At 41.5% G+C, this 13,384-nt stretch overlaps 1 long non-coding RNA gene across 2 annotated transcripts in view; it reads right to left on the bottom strand.

Moving 5' to 3' along the window:
• Window positions 1-13,384, bottom strand: part of LOC129491230 (uncharacterized) — a 134,060-nt gene that overhangs the window by 75,593 nt on the left and 45,083 nt on the right. The window contains exons 4-5 of one of the 2 annotated variants that reach the window (XR_008660488.2): window positions 8,464-8,704; window positions 8,112-8,243 (exon numbers count right to left, since the gene is read on the bottom strand). This is a non-coding gene — a long non-coding RNA (uncharacterized lncRNA). The remainder of the gene's footprint in view (window positions 1-8,111; window positions 8,244-8,463; window positions 8,705-13,384) is intronic. The other variant, XR_008660489.2, reaches the window with a different exon arrangement.

The raw sequence follows: 13,384 nt of genomic DNA, 5'->3' as shown, positions 1-13,384 counted from the left end.
TTGGGAGACACATAACTAAGATGCCAGGACCCCCAGAAGCCAGAAAATAGTGTTGCTATCTCTAAGCCAGACCTGATCACCTGTCTTGAGCAAAGGAAAGACCGCTGGAATGTGAAGAGATGCAAAACAGTAGCCAAACGCCCAGATGTTAGACGATTTGTTGCTTTTTAAAAACTGAAAAAGCCAAGATGGCAAACTAGACACAGCCAGGAAGAGCTTCTGTCACTGACAGACCAGACCATTAAAAAGACCAGCACATTCCGAGCAGATCTGCAGGAGGAAGACATTGAGAGCAAACAGAGGGAGGACACAGACCCTGGGCTGAAGTGAGAGGAATCTGGGAACCCTGCACAGGGTTGCTGAGCACCAGGACTTGTTCCTGGCCCCAAGCAGCTCCTGGGGAAAGAGTTACAACAGGTATGGAGTGAGCCCCACTTGCCATGGGCCTCTGGAAATCCTATATGCAAAAGACCCCACAACCCACAATGACATTTGAGTTGGCATGGAGAGCTGTTTAAAAAGTTGGCAAGACCAGGGATCCAGTCTGTGTAGAGCCCAAAAGGCTTAATGTGGCAGTGGGGGCAGTGGAGCATGGCCAGGAATGCTCACCCACCAAGACTTGCCATGTTCCTCTAGGAGGCTTTGGCCTTTGTTGACTGTCAGACCTGGACAGAACAGGGATATCCTGCCTATGGGAAGGGGTCAGTCTGATCTGAACACTGCCCTGTATGCCAGCCTCTCCCAGGGTCCCTGCCTGGTCACATCTGCTTACAACACAGCCTTGGTTGCCCAATCAGGGCACTTGCCAGCAGCTACCACTATAACTCTTTCACTGGCAGACTCCTCCTAACCATCAGAAAGCTTTTGCAGATGGGCCCTGTCAGCTCACACCCACTCACAGCCTCCCCCCACTGCATTGCTGGCAAATGCATGCAATGTGGACCTTACCGCCTCACCACCATTGGCATACACGTGCAAGCACAAATACCACTGCCACTGCCCTGACAAAGTGCTTTTTCTGGAACCCCCATCAGAGTATTGTTGCCAGTAGACCAGGAACACCTCAGCCCCTCCAATACAGCAGATGCTTAACCTTGAGGTGCCAGAGAATAAAGCCACGGGCCTGGTCCCAGCCACTCAGGGTTAGAGCACTCAGCCAAGGAGTGCTGAGCTGAGCCTTGGCACCTTGAAATCATCCAGAAGCAAAGCCAGTTGACTAAACCCAACCTATACCACAGTCAAACCTTCAAGGGCATCAAATAATATAAAAGCAGGAAGCCCCAACTAAAGGACAGCAACTTCAAAAATTAAAGAAATATTAGCCCACAGAGATGAGAAAAACACAGTGCAAGAACTCTGGCAATGCTAAAAGCAAGAGTGTCTCCCACCTCCAAATGACTGCACTAGATCCCCAGCAATGGTGCTTAACAGACTGAAATGGTTAAAATGACAGACACAGAATTCAAAATCTGGATGGCAATAAAGATCATCAAATTCAGAAGAAAATTGAAACCCAATCCAAGGCATCTAAGAAATCCAGTAAAATGATTAAAGAGCTGACAGACAAAATAGCCATTTTAAGAAAGAACCAAATTGATCTGATAGAGCTGAAAAACTCACAACAATAATTTCGTAATACAATCAAAAATACTAACTGCAGAATAGATTAAGCTGAGTAAAGACTCTCAGAGCTCAAAGACTGATTCCTTGATCAACTCGGTCTGACAAAAATAAAGAAAAAAGAATTTTAAACAATAAGCAGGACCTCCAAGAAATATGAGATTATGTAGAGACGAAACGTATGACTCACTGGCATCCCTGAAAGACAGAAAGAGAGAACAATCAACTTGGAAAACATTCAAGGATACTGTCCATGAAAATTTCCCCAACTTCACTAAAGAGGTTGACATTCAAATTCAGGAAATTCAGAGAACCCCTGCAAGATACTATATAAGATGACCATCACTGAGACACATAGTCATCAGATTCTCCAAGGTCAACAACACAAAAGAGAAAATATTAAAGACAGCTAGAGAGAAGAGGCAGGTCACCTACAAAGAGAATCCCCTAAGGCTACCAGTGGGCCTTTCCACAGAAACCCCATAAGCCCAAGGAGATTGGGGGCCTATATTCAGCATTAAGGGAACCTCGTAAGGCCACCAGTGGACTCTATAAGCCCAAGGAGATTGAGGGCCTATATTTATCATCCTTAAAGAAAAGAAATTCCAAACAAGAATTTTATATCCAGCCAAACTAAGCTTCATAAGCGAAAGAAAAACAAAATCCTTTTAAGACAACCAAATGCTAAGGGAATTTCTTACCACCAAACCTGCATTACAAGAAGTCTTCAAGGGAGCACTAAATATGGAAACAAAAGACCATTATAGGCCACCACGAAAACAATCTTAAGTACATAGACTATATACACTATAAAGCAACTACACAATCAAGTCTACATTAAAAACCAGCTAACAACGTAACAGGACCAATCCACGCATATTAATATTAACCTTGAACATATACAGGCTAAACATCCCACTTAAAAGGCACAGAGTGGCAAGCTGGATAGCGAAGCAATACCCAACAATATGCTATCATCAAGACACCCACCTTATGTGTAATACACACATAGGCTGAGAGTAAAAGGATGGAGAACGATCTGTCAAACAAATGGAAAACAAAAAACAGCAGGGATTGCTATTCTTATTTTGGACAAAATAGACTTTAAACCAACAACAATCCAAAAGGGTGTTACATCATGATAAAAGGTTCCATTCAACAACAAGACTTAACTATCCTAAATATATATGCACCCAACACTGGAGCACCCAGATTCATAAAACAAGTTCTCAGAGACCTACAAAGAAACTTAAATCACCACTCGATAATAGTGGAAGACTTCAATGCCCCACTGACAGTATTAGAAAAACCACTGAGGCAGAAAACTAACAAATATATTTGGGACCTAAACTCAACTCTTGACCAATTGGACTTTACAGATATCTACAGAACACTCCACCCAAAAACAACAGAATAAACATTCTTTTCATCAGCATGTTGTGCATATTCTAAAATTAATGACATGCTTGGCCATAAAGCAATTCTCAAAAAATTTAATAAAACCAAAATCATACCAACCACACTCTCAGACCATAGCACAAAAATAGAAATTAACACCAAGAAGATCTCTCAAAACCATACAATTACATGGACATTAAAATATCTGCTCATGCAGGACTTTTGGGTAAATAATGAAATTGAGGCAGAAATCAAGAAGTTTTTTGAAGCTAATGAAAATAAAGATACAACATTTCAGAATCTCTGGGACATTGCTAAAGCAGTGTAAAGAGTCAAGTTTATAGTGCTAAACACCCATATCAAAGAGTTTGAATGGTCTCAAATTAACAACTTGACATCACACCTAGAGAAACTGTAAAACAAGAGCAAACCAACCCCAAAGCTAGCAGAAGAAAATAAATAACCAAAATTGGAGCTTAATGAAACGAAACAGACACATGAAAAATGAAATGAAATAGACACATGAAAAGATCAGTGAAACCAAAAGTTGGTCCCTTAAAAGAATAAATAAGATTGAGAGACAACTAGGTAGGCTAATAAAAAATAGAAATAAACACAGTCAGAAACAACAAAGGGAACATTACCACCAACCCCACAAAAAATTTTTAAAAACCCTCAGAGACCATAATGAACACTCCTATGCACACAAACTAGAAAACCTAGAGTAAATGGATAAATTCCTGGAAACATACAACCTCCCCAGGTTGAACAAGGAAGAAACTGAAATCCTGAACAGACCAATAACAAGTTCCCAAATTAAATCAGTAATAAAAAACGTACCAACTCCAAAGAGCCCTGGACCAGATGGGTCCACAGCTGATTGCTACCGATGTATAAAGAAGAGCTGATACCAATCGTACTGAAACTATTCCAAAAAAATTGAGAATGAAGGACTCCTCCCTAACTCATTCTAGGAGGCTAGCATTATTCTGATATCAAAATCTGACAGAAACACAATGAAAAAGGAAAACTTCAGGCCAATATCTCCAATGAATATAGATTTAAAAATCATCAACAAAATATTAGCAAGTGAAATCCAGCAGCACATCAAAAAAACCAATTCACCACAAATAAGTAGGCTTTATTCCTGGGATGCAAGATTGGTTCAACATATGCAAATCAATCAATGTGATTCATCACATAAACAGAACTAAAAACAAAAACCATGTGATCATCTCAAAAGACAAAAAAGGCTTTCAATAAAATTCAACATCCTTTCATGTTAAAAACCCTGAACAAGCTAGGCATTGAAGAAACATACCTTAAAATAATAATACTTATCTATGACAAACCCATAGCTAACATCATACTGAACAGGCAAAAGCTAGAAGCATTCCTCCTAAGAACCAGAATAAGACAAGATGCCCATTCTCACCACTCCTATTCAACATAGTTCCGGAAGTTCTAGCTAGAGCAATCAGGCAAGAGAAAAAAATAAAAGGCATCTAAATAAGAAGAGAGGAAATCAAACTATCTCTCTTCACAGATGATATGACTGTACACGTAGAAAACCCCATAGTGTCTGCCCAAAGGCTCCTAGAACTGATAAACAACTTCAGCAAAGTTTCAGGATAAAAAAAAAGTACAAAAATCACTAACATTTCTATATACCAATAATGTCCAAGCTGAGAGCCATATCAAGAATCCAATCCCATTCAAAATAGCCACAAAAAGAATAAAATACCTAGGAATACAGCCAACCAGGGAAGTAAAAGATCTCTACAACAAGAATTATAAAACACTGCTGAAAAAAATCAGAGACAACACAAATGTGAAAACACTCTATGCTCATGGATAAAAAGAATCAATTTTATTAAAATGGCAATATTACCCAAAGCATTTTACAGATTCAGTGTGATTCCTTTCAAACTATCAATGACATTTTTCACTGAATTAGAAAAAAATTGTAAAATTCATATGGAACCAAAAAAGAGCCCAAATAGCCACAGCAATCCTAAGCAAAAAGAACTAAGGCTGAGGCATCACATTACCTGACTTCAAACTATACCACAAGGCTATGGTAACCAAAACATCATGATGTTGGTACAAAAACAGACACACAGACCCATGGAATTTGCCTTATCTATCCATCTATCTGCCACCTATCCACCAGCTAGCTAGCTATCCATCCATACATCTATACATCAAACTATCCACCTATTTCTTTGGCAAGGCTATGGAAATGTCATAGAGAAGATGACCCTGTAATCATTGCCTTTGCTGCCAATGGTATATTTGGGGTAAATAAGAAAAAATATTTCTTCTGCAATGCTATACCCATTCCAGGTATGGCTCCAGATCTGTATTATTGTGGTAAACATATTTTCCTTGTCCATTGCTCTGATGATTCTGGAGAGGACATTGCTGGCTGCCTTCTCCCTCCAACTTCTATCTCTTTCCATCCATTGTGTAGGCACAGGGTCTGAGTGAGATTGATCTACCAACCCCATTCCTGACACTGGCCCCAAAAGTCCTACAGCAGATCCTCCTCCTCAACAGAGTAATTGGTTCAATTAGAACAAAATTCAAGACTTTTTATGGTTTGGAAAAGATAATCTCTCTTTCTCTGAATGGAATGGTGTATGGATGAGAAGCCCAGGAATGCTCCAACCATTGAACTCTAAGGCAAGCCAGTCTGGGAATGCAACTGACTCAAAATGGCAGAGCAGAAAGAATGCCAGAGAAATGGAGCCAGAGCCCTGGTCAGAATGTACCTAAAGACTGCACTCTCTACCTCTAGACATTTTAGTCACATGAGTCATTATTTGTTTTAACCAGTTTGCCTTCTTCTTTTCCATTACAGGTCTTGGGAACTAAATGCATCATTACCATGCTAGCCCCGAAGAGTTAAGGGTAATTGAGGAATGGGAGGTGGAGACAGTTTTGTGAAAATCCTCTTCCTCATTTACTCAGCCAGCATGTCGCCTAGCCTCCAGGAGCTTTCTTTGCTCATTTGTGATTAGATCAGCTCATAAGGAACCACTTTTTCTTTCTAAACCTGCCTTCCTCTACTTCCAGAATCTCTCTCACATTTGTGACTCAATCTAAAGGCCTTAATCTGGCCATAATTTAGCTGCAGGAACTCTGAGCCATCCACCAAGATCCTTTGTACTCTTAACTTCCGCCAACTGACAGTGCTGAGTGAGGGGGACTGGGAGCTGCACCTCTTCACTCATAGGCCCGCAGGCCTCTGAGACAGAGGAAATGCAAACAGACCGAGGAATTGGATTAGAAATACAATTCCAATGCAAAAATGGAATTGGAGCCGATGGATTGGTGTGTCTATGAAAGAGTTCGGGAAAATCAGTCACTGCTGACCACAGCAGCCACAAGGCTCCTGCCCCTAACAGTCTGCTGCCACCATGTCCATGTCTGCTCAAACTCCCCAGCCTACTCCATCCACCTTCCAAAGACAGGGCCCTTTCCTGGTCTCAATTTCTCCACTATCACTTTTCTATTATCACTACATCTAGAATCCCCATTTCCAGCACCAGAGGTCTCAATTACTCTACCACCACCACCACATTCCATCCTTAGTAATCCAATGCTTTCTCCTTGGCCTTCTGCCTTTCCTTGTTCTCCTGCCCTCTCTTGGGTCCTCTTGCCCCACCCCTCTGTCTTTCTAAATTCTACCTGTCCTCCATGACGCTGCTTCTGAGTAGAAAATGTTTCAAAGAAAAGGCCTGAGCTTTGAAATCTGATTGATCTAAGTTTAGATTCTACCTAGGATGATTGTGAGTGATGGAAACAGGCTAAATTTGTCTGGATCAAGGATACCAAAATTCAGAATCCACTTCTGCACAGTCACCTGTTCCATTTCCCTTTCCTCCTCTATAATGTCATGTATGCCAGGAACACATCCTATGTGTTACCATGAAGAAAACTGTGGCCTTAATTCCACTCTAGCCCCCAGTAAACTAGGATAAACCACGTAGAGGGCTTCTTTTACCTGAGAGGCAGCTATAACCAAAGTCATCTATATGTCTTCCTTTCTAAAGTTCACCTCTTCAAAGAGGAGGAAAGGTAATTCCAAGGAAAAGTACCGAAAACAGAAAGGATTTTGAACACCAAAAACAGAGCTCCCCTTTTCCACCTACCACTCAGGCATTTTTTGGTTAAGGCAATTTGGGGGCAAAAGTTGTCTTGAACTTTGTGTGTAAGCACATAGGACACGAGAAAGGGGGAAAAGAAAGATGAAACTCAATTGGTTCATTGGGCCTTACAGCTTTGGATCAGAAAGACCACTAGCCTCTTCTGCTTCTTATTTCATCCTTGGCCATTTAAGTCCCTCCTCAAGCTTGTCCCTTAGGAGACCTCAGGACCATCAGAATAACCACTGGCCTTTTGGCATATAATCCTTCAAAAGAGTAATACATCATGTTAATTTAACTGATGTAAGCAAAATAAATAGCATAAACCTTTCAGCCCAGTGATTTTACCACCCAAATCTCCAAGAGACAAGTCATCTCAGAGTTTACAGGTCTATCTCTATTCTGTGGGAGCTTACCACAGTTTTGTCCTTAATAAATTGGCTCAAATACTTTTGTTAGCAGTGAGACTCTGCATTCACTGGAATAGAAGTTTCCCTGGAAGCTCTTGAATTCTATGACTTCTACTTATCTATAACCATTTCTCCACTGCCTTGACTTCTAATCTATGCAGCATGGCTGTCTCTCCCAACACTATCAGATCACTGTCCTGGCACAAGTTTACTGTTCTGTATTTGCCCTAAAATATGTCTACTAATAATGAATATTTCAAGATTAATAATTTTGCTTGCTTTCCTAAAAATGTTAAGAGCTTTTTGAGGAATCATTTGGCTAACCCAAGTCTGTTAGTAAACATTGCTCAAAGAAATTTGTGCTGAGGTCTCTTTTTCATTCTGTAAGTTTTGTTCTACAAGCAAAGGCATTCCACTGTCTTTCAAGCTATGGGTGTTTCTCGTAGAGTTTCAGTGATAAAGGTAGAATCCCTCCCTCTAAAACTATTATTAAAGTGTTTACTCAGTATTTCATTCCTTCATTTCCTCTTACCTCCTTCCTCAGGTCAGCTGCTCAGATTCAGAGGGAACATAAGCAATAATGTTTTTCCACGGTTTCTCTTCCTTTTTGCCAGTGGACTGACTTGACATTTTGTTGGCAGCCTTCAGAGCACTTCATACTTCTCTGCAAGATGTTAAAAGCAATTTAGAAACAGTCAGCACATATAATAAATAAGTTTTCAAAACAAGGTCTCTCAAAATTGTCAACAGTATCCAGACTGGGTAAAACACTATTTTCTCTGTTGGTTTTCCCTGGGAGATGTTACCAAATAATTTTAAAGACTATCAAGACTGAGATAGCAGTTCTGTGACCATAAATCACTGACTTTCTGTGACAAACTTACATTGCCCAAAAAGTATGTTCCAGAAATGACAACACACTGGCATCATAGTACTTCTTCCAATCTGGCTTTATGTCCAGAAGTTCAAAAATTCTTGATCAGAGTAGGTGTGGTGGATATCTGTAGCTTTGGCCTCCCATCATCCCTTTGCATTGTGCTGGTGTCTTATCCCAGTCTTTCTCTGGGGAACCACCCCGTCTCATATTCACTCCATGTAATCTGAATGAGTTAAAGCCATGCGTAGCTGTAAGGGTAAACATGTAATTTGGGTCTAAGGCAATCAGCACACTGCATTTTTCTAGCCACAGTGATTGGCTTAAAGATGCTCAGATGACCCAATCAGAGTCAATAAGATATTGCTGAGACTTCTGGGAAAGAGACAGGTTCTTCATTTCTGGATTTAAACCTTAAGGACAAAGTGTGAGCCTGTTGCCGCTATTATGTTACCACATAGAACCTGATACTGCAGCCAATATAGTAATAATGAGAACTGAGTCTTGAGACTATTTGAATCCTTAGAACCAGTTGCACCTGAAACCATCTATGCTCTTGGATTTTCAGTTAAATGAGCCAAAAACTCCTTTTTCCCCCCTGCTTAAGCAAGTCTTCATTAGGTATTCTTTTACTTCAAAATAAAAAATCATGAATGCCCACCTACCCTGATTTTGGTTTGAAAAATATACTCAGCAAAGGCAAAAGTATAAACTGAATGATGTAATAAAGAACCTCTATTTTTACATTTCTTAAAGTAGCTAACACACCCTGGGCACACTCCAGCTTTCCAAGACGGCATGTATGTGTTTGATTGAATAAATAAATACAGATGGAAAGTTAAGAATAATCATGCCAAGTGTTAGGGAATCCCTGAGTTTCAAAGCAATACTCATTGGAATTGGAATCTCTAGGGTGGATATGAAAATGTTGATCAATGTTGAATGAGCAGAGCTCACTAAATACTGAGCCACAGAATAAAATGCCTGTGAGCAAGATAGCTCTCACTGACCAGGCTCTCGGCAAGATCACCTATATTCCTGAAACAGCAAATAGACAAAGCCTAAGGGAAAGCCCTTTCTTCCCAGCCTCAACTGCAAATGTACTCCTGGAGGACTGAACAACCAGATTCAGGGCCTCAGAGGGCTCGCACCACAAAGAGGTCTAAAGATGTAGGCTGAGAGGGCAGTGTGAATTCCGAAAAGAACACCCACACAGAGCCCAAGGTCCATCGCAGCCTCTCCCTAACACTAGTAAGTTAAGCATGCCCACAACTCTGAAAATATTTTTAGACAAGGAAGGCTCAGAACTCCAAGATAAAGGGTCCTCACAAGACCTAGAAATGAAAGAGGAACCAAAACATAAGCAAGAATGGCTTAGAAAAGCGTAAATGGTGAAAAACTTTGTTCTCATCCATTGCAGCCTATGATCCCTATCAGCACCTTCCTCCAGAGGGCCAGGTCTTCCATCACTTCAGTCATAAAGGAAATGGGTTGGAGACTCCTTCCTTGTACAAAGAATTTGGGAATTAGTGTGAGTAAAGGGACACCAAGAATAGAGATCCAAAGAAAAAGACAGATGCTCAGAACAAGGCCAGATTTTAACTCAGACTCACAACTTTCAGCTCAAGTAGTGAAATTTAACAGACATTGACAAGGCAACTCTGAAATCTCCCTCTCTGAACAAATAATGGAATTCCATTGCTGTAGTTGTAGTCTTTCAGCTTCTAACTTACATCATTAAAATACAAATCTCTTTGGAGAGAAAGTAGCTTAGACTATTGTCAGTCATTTGCTCCTCTGTACAAAAGCTTTGTCACTAGAGAAGAGTATGATAGCTAGACATATAAATACATAAAGAGGGCGAGGAAATGGAATGTGACTGAAAGGAAAATATATTGGGGCAAGTGACACACTAGACAGAAGAACACGGACTTTAGGTTTAGAAAGACCTGGATTCAAGTGTGACCCCACCACCTATTAACTCTTATCTTGGGCTAAGTACATCACTTCTTTGAAACTCAACTACTGGGGAAAGAGCAAGATGGCCGAATAGGAACACCTCCGGTCTACAGCTCCCAGCATGAGCGACGCAGAAGACGGGTGATTTCTGCATTTCCATCTGAGGTACCGGGTTCATCTCACTAGGGAGTGCCAAACAGTGGGTGCAGGACAGTCGGTTTAGCACACCCTGCACAAGCCGAGCCGAAGCAGGGCAAGGCATTGTCTCACTCGGGAAGCTCAAGGGGTCAGGGAGTTCACTTTCCTAGTCAAAGAAAGGGGTGACAGACAGCACCTGGAAAATTGGGTCACTCCCACCATAATACTGCGCTTTTCCAATGGGCTTGGAAAATGGCACACCAGGAGACTGTGTCCCGCACCTGGCTTGGAGGGTCCTACACCCATGGAGTCTCGCTGATTGCTAGCACGGCAGTCTGAGATCAAACTGCAAGGCGGCAGTGAGGCTGGGGGAGGGGCACCCGCCATTGCCCAGGCTTGCTTAGGTAAACAAAGCAGCCAGGAAGCTCGAACTGGGTGGAGCCCACCACAGCTCAAGGAGGCCTGCCTGCCTCTGTAGGCTCCATCTATGGGGGCAGGGCACAGACAAACAAAAATTCAGCAGGACCTCTGCAGACTTAAATGTCCCTGTCTGACAGCTTTGAAGACGGTAGTGGTTCTCCCAGCATGCAGCTGGAGATCTGAGAACAGGCAGACTGCCTCCTAAAGCGGGTCCCTGACCCCCGAGCAGCCTAACTGGGAGGCACCCCCCAGTAGGGACAGTCTGACACCTCACTCAGCCAGGTACTCCTCTGAGACAAAACTTCCAGAGGAACTATCAGACAGCTGAATTTGCAGTTCACGAAAATCCACTGCTCTGCAGCCACTGCTGCTAACACTCAGGCAAACAGGGTCTGGAGTGGACCTCTAGCAAACTCCAACAGACCTGCAGCTGAGGGTCCTGTCTGGTAGAAGGGAAACTAACAAACAGAAAGGACACCCACACCAAAAACCCATGTGTACATCACCATCATCAAAGACCAAAAGTAGAAAAAACTACAAAAATGGGGAGAAAACAGAGCAGAAAAACTGGAAACCCTAAAAAGCAGAGTACCTCTCCTCCTCCAAAGGAATGCAGTTCCTCACCAGCAATGGAACAAAGCTGGATGGAGAATGACTTTGATGAGTTGAGAGAAGAAGGCTTCACACGATCAAACTACTCCAAGCTACAGGAGGAAATTCAAACCAATGGCAAAGAAGTTAAAAACTTTGAAAAAAAATTAAAGGAATGTATAACTAAAATGACCAATGCAGAGAAGTGCTTAAAGGAGCTGATGAAGCTGAAAGCCAAGTTTCAAGAACTACATGAAGAGTACAGAAGCCTCAGTAGCTGATGCGATCAACTGGAAGAAAGGGTACCAGTGATGGAAGATAAAATGAATGCAATGAAGCGAGAAGGGAAGTTTAGAGAAAAAAGAATAAAAAGAAATGAACAAAGCCTCCAAGAAATATGGGACTCTGTGAAAAGACCAAACCTACATCTGATTGGTGTACCTGAAAGTGACAGGGAGAATGGAACCAAGTTGGAAAACACTCGGCAAGATATTATCCTGGAGAACTTCCCAAATGTAGCAAGGCAGACCAACATTCAGATTCAGGAAATACAGAGAATGCCACAAAGATACTCCTCGAGAAGAGCAACTCCAAGACACAGAATTGTCAGATTCACCAAAGTTGAAATGAAGGAAAAAATGTTAAGGGCGGCCAGAGAGAAAGGTCGGGTTACCCACAAAGGGAAGCCCATCAGACTAACAGCTGATCTCTCAGCAGAAACTCTACAAGCCAGAAGAGAGTGGGGGCCAATATTCAACATTCTTAAAGAAAAGAATTTTCAAGCCAGAATGCCAAACTAAGCTTCATAAGTGAAGGAGGAATAAAATCCTTTACAGACAAGCAAATGCTGAGAGATTTTGTCACCACCAGGCCTGCCCTACAAGAGCTCCTGAAGGAAGCACTAAACATGGAAAGGAACAACTGGTACCAGCCACTGCAAAAACATGCCAAATTGTAAAGACCATCGAGGCTAGGAAGAAACTACATCAACTAACAAGCAAAATAACCAGCTAACATCATAATGACAGGAACAGATTCACACATAACAATATTAACTTTAAATGTAAATGAGCTAAATGCTCCAATTAAAAGACACAGACTGGCAAATTGGATAAGGAGTCAAGACCCATCAGTGTGCTGTATTCAGGAAACCCATCTCACGTGCAGAGACACACATAGACTCAAAATAAAGGGATGGAGGAAGATCTATCAAGCAAATGGAAAACAAAAAAAGGCAGGAGTTGCAATCCTAGTCTCTGATAAAATAGACTTTAAACCAACAAAGATCAAAAGAGACAAAGAAGGCCATTACATAATGGTAAAGGGATCAATTCAACAAGAAGACCTAACTATCCCAAATATATATGCACCCAATACAGGAGCACCCAGATTCATAAAGCAAGTCCTGAGTGACCTACAAAGAGACTTAGACTCCCACACAATAATAATGGGAGATTTTAACACCCCACTGTCAACATTAGACAGATCAATGAATCAGAAAGTTAACATGGATATCCAGGAATTGAACTCAGCTCTGCACCAAGTGGACCTAATAGACATCTACAGAACTCTCCACCCCAAATCAACAGAATATACATTTTTTTCAGCACCACACCACACCTATTCCAAAATTGACCACAGAGTTGGAAGTAAAGCTCTCCTCAGCAAATGTAAAAGAACAGAAATTATAACAAACTGTCTCTCAGACCACAGTGCAATCAAACTAGAACTCAGGATTAAGAAACTCACTCAAAACCGCTCAACTACATGGAAATTGAACAACCTGCTCCTGAATGACTACTGGGTACATAACGAAATGAAGG

This window comes from Symphalangus syndactylus, chromosome 10 (assembly GCF_028878055.3).
Source record: "Symphalangus syndactylus isolate Jambi chromosome 10, NHGRI_mSymSyn1-v2.1_pri, whole genome shotgun sequence".
Classification (NCBI taxonomy): domain Eukaryota; kingdom Metazoa; phylum Chordata; class Mammalia; order Primates; family Hylobatidae; genus Symphalangus; species Symphalangus syndactylus.
The sequence above is the reverse complement of the archived record's forward strand: the minus strand, read 5'-3'. Positions and strand labels throughout refer to the sequence as shown.